The sequence below is a fragment of the Chroicocephalus ridibundus genome, chromosome 1 (assembly GCF_963924245.1).
Source record: "Chroicocephalus ridibundus chromosome 1, bChrRid1.1, whole genome shotgun sequence".
In the NCBI taxonomy this organism is placed as follows: domain Eukaryota; kingdom Metazoa; phylum Chordata; class Aves; order Charadriiformes; family Laridae; genus Chroicocephalus; species Chroicocephalus ridibundus.
Genome location: NC_086284.1, coordinates 200,092,088 through 200,107,529, shown reverse-complemented (window position 1 = coordinate 200,107,529; position 15,442 = coordinate 200,092,088).

Below are 15,442 nucleotides of genomic sequence, written 5' to 3'. Positions count from 1 at the left end.
GCTTTGTAAGCAGAGTGTCCTCCTGGAGTCTGATTGCTGGGCTTGGAAATCTCAGGCAATCAGATGCTCCCAACAGCAGGGCACATCTGGAGAATGCAGGTTCATTATGGGGAACGATGAGCCCTGCTCCCTGCTCTGTCATCTGCTATCAAGGAGCCTATTTCATCCAAAGATAAAAGCTAAGAGCATTGTTTTATGTTTTCCAAGGCCCTGCAGTATGTGCGGCTCCTTCTTTGTACTGTTAATATGTAGCTTACAATGAGACCTCAAAATGCCAAATTCATTTGAGAAGCGAACGCGCAAGCATTGAAAGGGCCCCTTGATCAATATTGACAATATATTGTGGGTACGTGATACAAAGGGTACCAAACTGGGACATTATTAAAGACATACTGTTTTTCTTTAAACTTTTTGCATTTTATTTCAGAGATACAAAAGACAAACAATAACAAGTTTGAAATCTAATTACATAATAGAAATCCAGTAATAATCAATTACTGTCAGCCTAATTTGCATTTCATTTACAGGCTCATTTTCTTAAATGGAAACTTGCCTTTACTATTTTATATTGTATTGCAGTCATTTTAAACAATGGGTTAAATATATAATATCAGCTAGTTAACGGTAAGAGAGTTCTGGTGTAATTTTCTCTAGTATTTTATATAATAACCACTCATTCTCAGTTAACTGTCTCTGCTCTATTTATTTTGCTATTTATTTGGGGTAGTAACACACAGAGGAGACTCTAAGTTAATACACACAACTATCACAGAAGCTGAAAAGATGCAAATGTACTCAACCGTTTGTGTTCAGATTAATTTTAACAGCTGTCATGGTTTCAGCTGGGAAGCAGTTAACTTTCTTGCTAGCAGCTGGTGTACTGCTGTGTTTTGAATTTGGGATGAGAGACAGTGATGATAGCGCACTACTTGTTTCGGTTGTTGCTGGGCAGTCAAGGCCTTTTCTGCTCCTCATGCCACCCCACCAGCGAGTAGGCTGGGGGTGCACAAGAAGTTGGGAGGGGACACAGCTGGGACAGCTGACCCCCACTGACCAAAGGAACATTCCATGCAATATGACATCATGCTCTGTATATAAAGCTGGGGGAAGAAGAAGGAAGGGAGGGGACAATGACTTATGGCATTTGTCTTCCTGTTGCACCTGACGGAGCTCTGCTTTCCTAGACATGGCTGAGCACCTGCCTACTGATGGGAAGCAGTGAATGAATTCCTTGTTTTGCTTTGATTGCATGCACAGCTTTTGCTCTACCTTTTAAAATGTCTTTATCTTATCTTAACCCATGAGTTTTTCTGACTTTTACTCTTTTGATTCTCTTCCTCATTGCAACTGGGGGGAGTGAGCAAACACCTGCGTGGCCCTAGGTGCTGTCTGGGGTTAAGCCGTGACAGTCCTTTTCAGGTCTACCTGAGCCACTCCAGTCTTCACAGCCTGATCCACTTGCTGGTTGTTTTGATGTTCCTCAGTGGCCTGACTCTTGGGTACGTGGACATCTACGTAACGTACTTAAAACCAGATTCTCTATTTCAGAGTTATTTCATGCAACACTGCTGCATGTAGACCAGTGTTTCCACTGAAGATAATGTAAAGAAATAAATACAATGAGCTCCTAAGATACAGCTACTAACTTGTAGCTTGTATTTTATGTTATGGCGCAGGGAGATACAGGGACATAGAAAATTCCACACTAAATGAAAATGGTCGCCCTTCTGCCTGGTGCTGCAAAGAGAAATAGGGAAGGAATCCTGCCGTGGACGACACCTAATAGTTTCTCAATGAAATTAATAGGAAAATGAGGGTAGAATTACTGTTGGTGTACGTGAAAGGTAATCTGAAAATGTCAACAGTTTAAACTATTACTAGTCGTCCTGGTTTCAGCTGAGATACAGTTAATTTTATTTCTGCTGTGTTTCAGATTTGGTATGAGAGGAATGTTTTAGTTGTCGCCAGGTGATGTTTATACTATTCAAGGACATTTTTCAGCTTCCCATAGAAGCTGAGAAGGAACATAGACAGAACAATGGAATGGCCGATGGAACATTCCATACCATAGACGTCATGCTCAGTATATAAATGGGGGCTGGTAGGGGGCATGGGATGGGAATCTGTGATCACTGCTCAGTTTGGGCTGGGGAACCTATCCACCAGGTGGTGAGAATGACTTGTGTTGTATTACCTTATCTTGTATATTCTTTTACCATTATTATTATTATTTTCCCTTTTCTGTTATTGTTCCATTAAACTGCCTTTATCTCACACCATGAGGGGTTTTTTTCCCCTTCCCTTTTCCCTCCTTTTCTCCCTCTTCTCCCTGCCCCTCTGGGGAGAACAGGGAGAACTGCGGGAGCAGCTGCGTGGGCCTAGATGCCGGCTGGGGTTAAACCACCACACCAGAAAACAATTTAGGTGGATTTCACTCCTTTGGAAAAAATCAAACATCAACAGAAATGATTCAGACATGTGTATCTTGGTCATCAACAGCATACACCTGCACTATTTTACCTCTCAAGCAAGGGCTAAACTTCTCCAGGCTGAAATCAATAAGGTTAAAGATAAGGCTGTACACATCAACAGTTACAGCTTTCTAGGGCTAACAAACTTTATTCACACATGATTTTTTTTTTTTAATTATTTTAGCACAGACTAGAACCTTGTGTTCACTGGGACTCATTCTCATCTATCAAAGCAATAGGAATTTCTTAGGAATTTCTGGATGCACATATTAATCACCTGGCTGGTCCAAATGTTTGCTGCAGTCACGTTCTGAAAGTCACTTAAAATTTCCTTTGATTAAAAAGGCCACTTCTACTTTTTTGGAAAGACAAACTTGGTCTGCTTCACTTTGTTTAACAGAGCCTCCATCTTTACAAGGACACTGAACCATTATTGTGCAGAAGCCGACAGAGCAAAATCTCTTTGTAAACCAGCTTTAAGTTTTAGTGGGTTTAGAACAGGCTTGAAAAGACATTTCTATGCCAGAACACAAGATCTAAAGACCCAAAGGCTGTGATGTATCCACACATGACTATAAAGGAGCATATTTTCAGTCTCTCTCTCTTGTGTTGAAAATTGAGCCTAGATATTTTTGTACCTACATTCTTTACCTGTGCAATATTCTTGGTGGAAATACAGAGGTAATTTTATGCAATGCAACAAAATAAGCCTTTCCATTATTACCCACAGGTCTACCACATTATGGGAATTCTCTGTAACCCAAAGATGAAAAGACATTAACCCTCTATGACAATACATATTCTTTGTACTTTGTTGCTAGACATTTTTATGATTCGTTTGCTGGACTCTTCTGGAGGAACGAGATTCTGGGCTTCTCTCAATTGCTGTAAGTCACTTCACGGAGAAAAGAAGTTAAAGCTGTGGGTGGTATTTTCCATCATCCTTTTGGGGCCAATAATAGGAGAAAGCTGACTAGATCCCTAAGGCACATGATTTCTATCATAGCAACGGTATCAGCTGCTTTCCCACAGAATTAACCAGCATGGGAGGCCTTGGCCTGCTCCCACAGACCCCATTTTTGATGATGAGAGCAGCTGAAGGATGAGGAACCGCTACAGTGTCTGTGAAAGATTGCATGAAACAGCAAGGTGTGATTACAGCATCGGGCTGGCAGCAAAGCGCCTGCGCCACTGCCAGAGAAACACACCTGAAATGGAGGGATTTGCTGTCCCTGTGCCGATGCTGCTGCAGAAGAAAGGTCTCATCTGTGCCGCGTTGACGATGGACAGATACCCACACCATACAGCGCTCTCAAACAGCAGCAACTTTGCAGAAACTTTCAGGCAGTGAGGCAGTTGTACAGGGACCGCCTCAGCAGTGCCCAGAGGTCTCCAGGAAAAGGGTAGAAACACAGCATAATGCAATGTGATTAAATTCTGCTGCTTTTGCCCTAAATAACCCAAGCTCTGTCCTCAGCACTTTGTATTCATTGTTTAATGAAAAGGAAATTAATTGCAAAGTCCATATTAAACCGTCTTTGAAAGGTGGGTGGTGGCTTTGCACCCAAAGAACCCATAGTTCCATCTTAAAAATCACGTAAATATTTTAAACAGACATATTCAGAGATCTCTGGGAAGAGCTGACCACCTGTCAGGAATAAGAAGAAATCCCTCCAGATCTTGTTTTGGACAGGAGGCTGCGTTTACCACCTGCCTGTACATATGTCTATAGGGACATTCGGGACCAGCTCAGTATGACCTCTGTGTTCTTTTAGATTTATTTTAACAGCCAATATGTTATGTTAAAACAAAACTGTCCCTGTAGGATCATCCATCAAAGAGAGCATCTGCAGCATAAAGAGCAGGCCTTCATGGGGGAAAACACACAATTCTTTTCAAAGTTGTCAATATTCTTGAGTTTTTATTCAAATAGTAGTTGGAATTTTCTCTGGCTAAAAGTTGAGTGCAATTTGAATGGGCATGTTCATTAAAAGGATTAAAATAGGATTTGGATGTGAAGTTAAATCAAGACTGACATAGTAAGAAAACCACAAATCATTACGATTACGTTGCTCTCATTTCTGGTACAAAACAGAGGAATTTCCTGGCTTTAAGAGATGGACGTTAAAATATAAGAAACTTCCTATGAAGAAAGATGTTTGACAAGGTTTTGGTAACGTCTAAACCAGATTTGTAGGACATTTTTGGCTCTCCTTTGTCTGTAAGCCTCCAAAATGTTTCCAGGCACATTTTTTATCAGACTGATAATAAGAATTACAGTATCAAGTTAGGATAAAAAGATTTACACCTCAACAACACACAGCTTTCCTGTTCAGAGCACTTTTATGAGAGTTCAGATGATGGCAAACTCATAGTAATGAAATAGTTTTCTATTAAAATTATAATAAAGTGGACTACACAATGTCATTGTAGAACAAAGATGTTCTTAAGGTTTCAACTACTCTATTAATTTCGGTATTGTTAACTCTAATACTGATAATGTTATTTTAAATGTCAGTACTGTTAAGTATTTCACAACTAAAAGACTAAGAAATGTGATAAAACTCATTATAAACACTTTATCAATATTATAAATATGGATCAGATCAGGAACATGCAAAAGTTTTTCAAATTAAAATGGATTTGTGTTTAATAGGTCATGTGAAATGTCTTAAGCATGAATAAGTGCAGTTTCAACACACTAATTTAGCTTTGCTGTTTTCAATTTTTTAACACAAACAAAACAACAACAAAAATAAGAAAATTACTTATTTGTGTAACTCTCTACTGATTACTGAAATGTTGTTGACGATTTAATCTTGTAAAATGGTTTGTCTTTTTTTTTTTTTTACAACAAAAACATTTGTGAACTCATATAGATTGAAATTTCATCCACAAAATTTCAAAAGCTTTGAACCACTTTTAATGTGTTCCATTTCAGTTTTCCACTTGGAAACATTTTACTTCACAAACTGCCTATGTTTATTTTTAACTCCCTGCAAGTGGGAAAATGTAAAAATGGTTTGCATCAGATGTGAAATTTTTAATCACAATGAAATTTGCAGAAAAAGGGGATTGAAAGATTACTATACAAAAAGAAAAAAAGAAAAATCCATCCCGAAATAGTTTAATTCATTCGTCTGTTAAGATAGCAAATTACAAATATTCCACAAAACCCATCAGCCGACTAAACCTGAGCTGCAAAATTATTACTATTAGGGAGCTTTTTCCCCAATGTCAAACCGAAACCATCTTGACTGTAATTAAAGCCCATTATTTCTTTCCCTACACAAAAGTTGTTGCAGAAAAAAAGTTCCTTTTTTTAGCTACTTTTTACATGTTGAAGGCTCATTTTCTGCTTCTCAGAATTAAACCACATCAGAAGTATGTACTACTAGATGTTTCGCTTGAAGTTGCAAATGAAATCTGTCCTGTTGTTTGAAAATAGAGCCAGCTTCACACTGCGTGAAACCTCCCGAACGACGAAGGTAGCAGGGCTTGTGCTGCTTTGTCTTTTCCTCTTGCTGCTGGCAGGAGAATTAACAGCAGGAAAGGGACAGGAAAGAAATGATTAGATGAGTAACATCATGAGAAGAGAATAGTCTTTGGAGGCTTCTGGATCCAACTGTTTCTCACCCAGCTGTTACTAAAAAGGTATGTGCTGAACGTTTTTTTTTTTCTGTAAATCTTATTTACATGAGCCTGAATCCTGCAATCAGACTTGTCCTGTAATCACATTGCAAGAGTAGGACCGTGGCCATCATCCAGACCAGCAGTGTCAAAAACCTGCAGAAATTGTTAGGTTTATGCAAAACTCTTAGTAGACCAAAAAACAATTAAACTATTCCTTGCTGGCTTTTCTGTGTGGCTTTCTGTCTTAATACACACTTTCTTACTGCAATGTGTAAGGAGGATGGGGAAGAGCAGCGATGCTCCAGACTCATTTAAAGGTCTTGGGACGTGGCTAGAGATTGGCTCAACTATTTGTTAGCTTTGATATGCTTCAGATGCCTGTGAAACAGAAAGAGCACTCAGAATGAATGAATAGGTCCTATGCGAACTGGGTTACATTATAGAGGTTTACAGATACATGAATACAGACACACAGAAGCTGAATTGTACAGGTGGACTCATCAGAACGTTTCCTGTAATTCATTAGATGCTGCTTCTTATTCCTAGACCTCAATGAACTGTTTTAATTCTTTGCTGCAGGCTCATATCAACAGAAGAGCTGCAAATAATTGCGAAAAAATGATATTGCACAGATTCATTTGGTATATATTCTCAAGACTTCTGAAATCGTTGCTTGTTCTGTGCCCTTTGAAGTAGGAATCATTTTTAGCGCTACCTATTTCTGTAGCCTTGTGACTCCCAACTGATTATTCAAATACAAAAGAGAAGCTGTACTTGTTTGAATCTGATAAAACAGTCACTGCTCAGCCTTTGAGGTTTGTTGTCACTTTAAAGCCTTCGTTAACAGTAGAAGAACGACTGTCTTAAAGTATCTGCTTAAGCATCAGATTCCTCCAAATTGTGCTATGTTCATTGTATATACTCCAGACTAACGGATCATCAGCCCAGGAAATGCTGATTTAATGGAAGGTCACTCAATAATTTCGCTAAATTTTATAAGAAACGCTAGCTAATGTATTTTGATACGTTGGACAGGTAGTGGTGAATCAGCATGTAGAAACAGCAGCTTAATGATCAGGAATCAGGGAAAGCGGGAAGTTAGTTCTAGCTGGTCAGATTGTGGACAGTGGGGAATAAGAGCACTCTGCAAATGCTCTAAACAAAAGAAATTTGGAAAACATTAAAAAAAGAAGTTACTAAATGGCATCCCCAAAATATGCTAATTCTGCAACAAGAGTGATCCAGCAGGGATGAAAATATACTACAGTATTTAGGTAACCGGCTGTACTTTCAAGGTGTAGCAGCTTAGAGCATTACAGTATAATACTTTATATAGATACCTGGATGGGACTTCTGTTGTGGGGAAAAGGACAGTTAGGAAAAAAAACAACATTTTTCAAATAAATAAATTTATTTATTTCAGAAGAAGATACAAATCTTTAGTCTGAGACAAAAATTGCCTTTTAGTTATTTAGCCCAAGACTCTGTAAAATGTAGCAGAAATGAAAACAATGAAAATATCTACATTACATGTTTGATTTAAACCCAAGCTTTTCACCTGAAGTCCCTTAAAATCTATGGAGTTAATTGCTTAGCTGAGGCCACCTTCACTCTGGAAACCCTCAGAAGGTCTGCAAGGAGACCTGTCCATTCTCAGCACACTTTAGGCTCTTCAGTATACAATATATCTCATAAAATAAGGACTGAAAGACAGAAACAAACAGCCTTTGCCATCTGAGTAGAGGACCTGCCTGGGTCGGCGTTGCTGCCTTGTTCCAAAGCAAAGTCACACAGAAAAGCTTAAATCATCATGGTTAGTTATTTTGCCAATAGTAAGAAGGGTCTTTCTCGCTGCTGCTGAAGTTAACCCACTTTAAATAAGCAACTAAATATTTATCAGGCAGGGATCCAGACATCTTATATCTCATGTTTGTTCCCTGGCCTATAGAGTGAGTCTTTGCAGAAATGGTTTAAAATTTGCCAGAGTTGAGCAGCTCCACCAGAAAACCAAACCAAAGCTACCCGCTTGCACTGTAGCCATGAAGGCAGCCATGAAGACGTCTACATTAGGTGCAGCACAGTTGCGTTCAGATTCAAGCAGGAGACAGAGCTGATCTCGCATATCCATCCCGGATGGTTATTGCCAGCCCACTGGGACCATGAGAGGTGCTTCCTTGATGCGTGTGGTGGGCTGACCCTGGCTGGACACCAGGTACCCACCAAAGCCGCTCTGTCACTCCCCTCCTCAGCTGGACAGGGGAGAGAAAATACAACAGAAGGCTCGTGGGTCGAGATAAGGACAGGGAGATCCCTCAGCAGTTACCGTCACGGGCGAAACAGACTTGACTCTGGGAAAAATAAGTCAATTTATTACCAATCAGAGTAGGATAATGAGAAATAAAAACAAATCTAAAAACACCATCTTGGAGCCGGCTGGCATTGGCTCTATCAGACAGAGGGGAAGCTTCAGGCAGCTTCTCACAGAAGCCACCCCGTAGCCCCCCAAGCTACCAAAACCTTGCCAAGGAAACCCAATACATAGGGCCACCTAAACAGTCTATCTTGGACCCCAGAATAGTCATTTACAAAACCAGTGTTAAAATTTCTCAGGGAATCTCAAGGATCATCAAACTGACCTTTTTTTGATAAAATAAACTTATTTTAATGGAAAAATCTGTTTAAAACTTATTTTAATGGAAAAATCTGTTTAATACTTATGCCCTAGAGACATCCTTTGCCAATGTATCGTCCTTGGAGCCCAAGTCAGGATTTAATTCTGTCACACCCTAGGGCTTCCCATGATCTTCTAAATAGTTAACTTTCATAATTTAGTCTTAGAACATTGCCAGCTCTCTCTGCCAAAGGCCTATTGGCATTGCTATTATCTATATGATCTTTAGGAATCATTAGCAGTAAGTCCACTCTGTGATTTCAGTTAAAGCTGAAGGAGACGGCAAACTGCCTCTCATTTCTGGACTGCATGAATTAAACCATGCCAAATAGTAATAAATTGAGTGAAAGACAACTGATTTTATATACTATAACATTTTCATACAAGTGTTACATAATCCGAAAAGAGCTGTTAATCTCAAAAAGCATGAATTTAGCAAAACAAATTGAACACGAATCTGTTCTACTTTGCAGAATTCAAGCATATTTATTGAATAATAGCATGTTATAATTATTTTTACGTTATTTTTGTATATTTCTTCTGTTTGAACTGCTACTTGTAGCATGTTGTCTGGAAATCAGCATCTTTCCAGACTTGTATTTGTCTGTAATATGTATTGTTCTTAGAAAGGTAATACAAGAAATCCAATCAAAGAGCTGCTTTGAAATTTCTTATTTGATACGTATTTTCACACAGTTGTAAATGCCTTAATATTTGTCTTAAAAATGAAGAGCGCAAACTAGAGCAGGCCTGTCGGGGTGTCCTGAGCAGGATCTAGTTGAAGTGTTTGTTGTGGAGCTTCTGAATCTCACATTGTGGGATGGTAGAAGTCCCATGCTGAAGATTTGCTCAGTTTGTTCACCTCCTTCAGAGTTAACATTTTCATTTCCTTTCTCAAAGCAGAGAAGGAGAAAAAATACCAATCAAGGGGAAACCTGAAAATGTCTGTTAACAAACAGACCTATAAGAAATCTGGAAGATGAAGGAAGACAGAGAAAATGGAAGGTAGGGCCAAGTCCTCTTCATCTCTGTCTCCAGGCAGTTACTTTTCAGTTCCACCCTTGAGAAAGATTGTCAGAAATTATAAGGGATGATTATAATTAATCAATTATAAGGGAGGGGGATCGTGGTCATATATAACCTCTGCCGCGACCAATATTTGTCTTTGGGCCTGGAGGAAGTGTGAAAACAGAGGGCATTGGAGCAGCCCAGCAGCGGCTCCATTTACTCAAGAGCAGCCCCTTACATATTGTAATAATAATTCTTATTAAGTCTGCTGTGCATTAGGATAAACTTTTCCAAGATATTAGAGTATCTTCAGCATTTTAGTATATCCACAATTCAGTTCACTAATAACAAGCAAACTGGCTGAGAACAAGTTTTCGGCGCTTGCCTTCCCACAACTCCTTTAAAACAAGCAAGCAACCAAGCAAACAACCGTAACAGAGTAAAAGACGTAAGTTTAGTCTTTTCTTTTGGTCAAAAGTTTTAGTTCATGGCTGTGATTTTTCAGTAATAATATAGGAATTTCAGCCTAAACCTTAAGCTGGGGCAAAATTCAGCCCATAAAGGTATTTATATCATACTTCTGAGAGAGAACTATGTAGCTAAGTTTGTACTCACTTAGTGAAAATGAATTATGTTTGTGAAAGATATATAAGCAGTTTATAATTATACTGTGTTTTCACAATAAGCTGGTGTTAATGAGAAAGTTTCCCACAAGAAAAATTATGCCTACCATAGTTCTCCTACGTCTTTGTAGTATATTTGTACCAAATGAGCAGCTCATCCATCAGAGTGAAGTACTCAAGTCCCTTGAAGACCATTGTGCTAATTTAGTGCTATCATTTGATTAATACTCAGTGCCTCCACTTTTCCAAAATAAGGGGATTTTTTTTTCTCTCTTTTTATTACTTTACGTTTCAGGAATCATACTTAACAACCTGTCATCTTTTTGCCTAAAGATCTAGCAGTATGAAATGAACTTACATAGAAAGTTAAAACATTCATATTTCAATTAGCACGTAAAGAAATGGAAATATGGTTTCTAAATGGAGAAGCAGAGAATGGTAAAACCCCACCACTTTAAACACACTACAGATGAACTTAAACTCTTTAACTACATGCATTAATTACTTGTTTTGGTAGTCCCAAATGTATTCCCAAGAAGCACAGTAGAACTTCTATTTATTTCAATCCTGGCATGGCATACCTGTAGGGATTGTATACTGGGAACAGCTAATACCAGCAGCCAATATAGCAGTAAATAGATTAGGATCAATTAGTATCTGCTTTATAGAAAATGTTTTATATTGTGCCTCACATCTGCAGCAGAGGAGTAGAGATTGGGTAGAGTCAAGATTTATGGGTAGATAAGAGGCCGAGATACATAATCGTACTGATGGGAAACTTTTCGATAAAATTATTAAGCCATTTTTTGTAACAATTTTAATTTTTCATTGAAGCATATTCATTTCAACAAGGCTTTTTTAGAAGGCCCCCTATTTACAGGATGGATGGTTGGGGTAACAGTAGCCCAAGTTCAGTGCCCACAGGATGCAAACGGGACACAGAGGATTCCCAGGTACGTACCTGCGCCAAGTTCAAAGTGGGGCCGTAAATCTGTGTCTCCCATATCCCATGGGATTGCTCTGACTAACAGCACTGTTGACTAGTCCGACCAGAAGTTAGAAGACTTCTGCCTTAAAAAAAAAGTTAAAATTTTATTGTAACGACACTTGGTGCTGATGCAAGATCAAACGGAAATTGAAAAACCCGAAACTTTTGGTACGGGGTGTGGCTGGAAGCACGTTAACTGTCTTCACAGCAGCCCGTGCTGTGCTGTGTTTTGGGTCTGTGACTAAAAGAGGGTTGACAAGGCACCGCCTGTGATTTTTCAGTACTACATGACCGGTGTTCTGGCCGTGGCTGAGCAGTGCTTGCACAGCACCAAAGCCGCTGCTGCTTTTCACTCTGCCCCTTCAAGTGAGTAGGCTGGGGCTGGGCGGGAGGCTGGGGGGGGGCACAGCCAAGGCTGCTGGCCTGAACTGGCCAAAGGCATATTCCATATTCACTTATTCAACCGTCATTACCTCGACCCATGATTATTCTCACTTTTGCTTTTCCTGTGCCCTCCTCCCTCCCGCCGGGAGCGGGCAGTGACCCAGCAGCTGTGCCGGTACTTCGCTGCTGGCCGGAGCCAGCCGCCACACTTCTTTTTCTAACAAAATTCACCGAGCGGCCCAGTTAGTGATTAAATTCCAAATTTATCACCTGATTAAAAAAGCAGCCATAATTTGGCGTCTGAGGCAGAAGTGTGCTCAGTTCAATTCCTATCTCTGTTCCAGGCTTCCTTTGTGGCCCTGGACAACTCCCTGAATTTCTGCTTCACTCCCTTATCTGTTGGCCAGAGATAACACCACTTGCTGTTACCTTCTTTTGTCACATCTAAATTCCAGCCAAGCCCTCAGACGGGCGTGGGGCAGGGTGCAATCCCAGACCAAACACAAGCAAGGGATCAAAGCCCAGGCAGCAGGGCAAGCAATACCGTTGTCCTGGTTTGAGGTAAAGCAGAACCAACTTTCTGTTCAGTAATTTTACTTCTTAGCTAGGCCTCTTCTAACTCTCCGAAATTAACAGCATGTTGTGTCTGAAACGGTTTGTTCAGAGTGATAAGACAGTTTGTGCCAAGGAATGCCATGCACAGAGGCTCTTGATTACACTTATTGCTATAACAACCAAGGTCAGTTAATTTCGTTATTTGCCCTGTTGGAGGGTCAGAAGCAGAAAAGCGTAGAGGGGTCCCACCTGCGGGGAGGAGCAGACAGGACAGGTGACCCAAAATTGACCAACAGGGGTATTCCATCCCATCTGCCCCATGCTCAGTATAACAGCCGAGGGATCAAAGGGTCAACTTCTCTTCCTTCAATGGCTGACGTCTGAGGAGGACCCTGTCTGTTCAACTGCCTTTGATCCCGATCGGTGTGTTCCTGACTCCAACTCTGGAACCTGGTTCCCACCCATCACTGAGTCCAGTTTGGGACTTCCCCAGCACCTGCCGGTGACGTCGTCCTGGGAGCTTAATACGGTTTTGTATATACTGTATCTATTTCATTATTTTCCTTCTTATCATTATTAATATTTCATTAAAGTAGTTTAGTTTCTTCTAAACTCGTAAATCTCTTTATCTCTCCTCCTCCTCTCCATGTACGAGAGGTTGGGGTGGAGCATCTGTCGCCGGCCATTGGCCAATTTGGCCAAAACCACGACAACCATATAAAACTGAACATAAGCAGTGGAAATACGTTTCCCATTAATGATCTTTAAAAGTACCTTCATATATACTTTCATAAGTGCCTTCATAATACCACACACACACATACCTGTCTAGGCACAGATTGGTGAGTTATTAGTTAGGTATGAAGCGTGGGGCAATCCCAACTAGTGTTTTTGTTGCAGACCTACACAGAGGATCTCAAGAGGATTTCCCCTGTGCTGTCAGCTGTGGGCAGCATTCATAGATCGTTGCACAGTTCTCTATGTGGCCAACATGTGGCCACATCATCCCAATTGGGAGGCTTTTTTCCTAAGTTTTTTCCTTACCATCCTTTGAGATGCAGAGCTTCCCTCAATCCTCTAAACTAAATCATTTTCCACCAACAGGAGGTTTCTATTTTAACCAAAACTAACTTATTGGCAGCAGCAGCAGCACTAAGCCATGTGTTGCTTTTGTCTTGCTCTAAAAATGGTTTCCTTCCTGTTTGCATTGAAATTGATCAATAAGTGGTCATCTAAACTCATAGCCATACAGCCTCTGGCTCCGTTTTATCTGACCCCATGAAGATCAGAAAAGACAGTGGTAATTTGATTACGTGCGCCTGAGTGGGCTAACATCTACTGCAAGGGTTTCACATGTTCTCTCGCTGCAAAGACAACAGCTAAGCAGGCTCATCTTCAGCTTTATGACTGTTTTTTTTGACTTTCCAAGGCTGTTTGTTCTTTAGCTGGTAATTGTACACATACGGCTAACGTTAAAGAGGCAGCCGAATACAAGAGCTAACATGAACTTCAAACTGTCCCCCAAAATAATTTTTAGAAAGACAGGTAATAAAACAGACTTGTGTAGTTCATTAACTACACCTAACCCTAGGACTGATTGAATACATCACTGTCAACGTCAGTAACCTTGGACATGGGAGATAGTGTCACACTAACTAAGATTAATGAAAATCATGAGTGTTCAATATGAAACAAGACAAGAGGTTCAAAGCCCAAACTTTTTTTTTATTGCTGAGGTGTTAAAATGCTAATGGTTTATTTTTACGCAAGTAGCTTATATGAAGCATGGGAGATGTGATAGACGCTTGGAGCAATTGCAGTAATAAGAGCGCAGCCTGAGCAGGGGCTCTGGCACACAGGGCTCCGGAGGAGGCGTCATGCGACTGTCCGCTGCTGCCACTGTCTTTGACCTTTTTTTTATTTATTTATTTTTATTCTGACTCTACACTGAGAACTCTGCCCTCATTTTCCGTGCAGCCTCTTTTTCCTTGCCTAGAAATTAGGACTTTTTAAATAACAACTGTTTTACTGTTGTTTGTCAAATTCAGTTTTATTTGCCTTTTTTTTTCTTCTGTATTTTCTGTTTCACAGACGTAGTCTCTGATAAACCAAATAATTCAGCAACATCTCTAACTGCTAACAGTTCTCTCTTACTGCTTATTTTGATGAGAATTATTTTTCACTCCATTCCAGAAGGTCTTCCAGAAAACCAAAAAAAATACAATATTGGTTTACACATTTTTATTTACCTAAAATATTATTATCTTCCATAAACTAGAGCTTTTATACCTCTTAATGATATGCCTTGTATAAACACCACTACAACCACTCTTGGAAGAATGCAAAATATTATGAAGTAAACAATACACAGAATGCGAGAATAAATAAACAAAAAGGAAAGCAAAAACCCCAGCACGTTTGCTCTTCTCACCTTGGGAACCATTAATTCCGATGACTTATTCTGGATTTACTTTAACATATGGATTGGGGAGAGAGGGGGAAAATCATTCACAGTAGAATTAGACTTATGAAAATTAGCTAAAAAGCCAAAACCCACTCATATTTACCTGTCATGGGGCAGCTTAACAATTAGGAAGTAGCAATACAGCATTGAAGAGACCGTCTGGGCCACCAAGGCCAATCACCTGTTATTGCAAACAATTGAGTTGCGTAGTTCCTGTCGCAAAATTATTAAGGTACCTTTTTTGTTGCGTTGCCCAGTTGAATTTTAATGCCCGGTTGCCTCTACCCTACTGCTTCAATGGCCATGTGTCAAATCCACTGTGGAAGGCTGTCTGTCTGCCTGCCCTTGCCCGTGCGTTGATGCACTGCACGCGTCTCAGAGGGGAGACACTGCTGCACCGGGCACCTTGACAGGGGTTGTCCAAACCCCAGGACGTCGACTCTCTTCTGTGTAACATCTTGTGATTTTCTCCCTTTTCGTGCTTCTTCACACGTACTGGTTTGCTGTTATAATACTCGTTTTCAGTGAAGAGAAACAGCTGAGGAAGAATAGCCTGATGGTAGCATTAAAAATCAGAATTATTGTAAAAAAAACCCTTGTGGTAAATAAATCTGTCCCTTCTTATTTTCTTTTTAAGTGATCTTT